This window comes from Poecilia latipinna, unplaced genomic scaffold (assembly GCF_001443285.1).
Source record: "Poecilia latipinna isolate Pla-1442-1.1 unplaced genomic scaffold, P_latipinna-1.0 Scaffold281, whole genome shotgun sequence".
Taxonomy (NCBI): Eukaryota; Metazoa; Chordata; class Actinopteri; order Cyprinodontiformes; family Poeciliidae; genus Poecilia; species Poecilia latipinna.
The window spans coordinates 418,265-418,541 of NW_015112897.1; positions in this window are offsets into that span (position 1 = coordinate 418,265).

Consider the following 277-nt stretch of genomic DNA (forward strand, 5'->3'; position numbering starts at 1 on the left):
GGAACGGTTGTGTTCGCATTACACTCCGGGGTGCCATCGAAGCGGTGCCGGACGTCATTATTTTTAAAACTAAACAATGTGGTTTGAGTTGGTTGGTTGCTAACTGCCAATTTAATAAAGAAGAAGAACAGTTACTACTACGACGACAACAACAATGGACGACATGGATTTAATTTTGCTGCTCATCAACCTCATAGATGCGGCAGAAAACTTTCATTCCTCGTTGACCCATCTAAATCATTTTGTACTCGATCAGCGAGTAAGCTTAGGAAAAAAT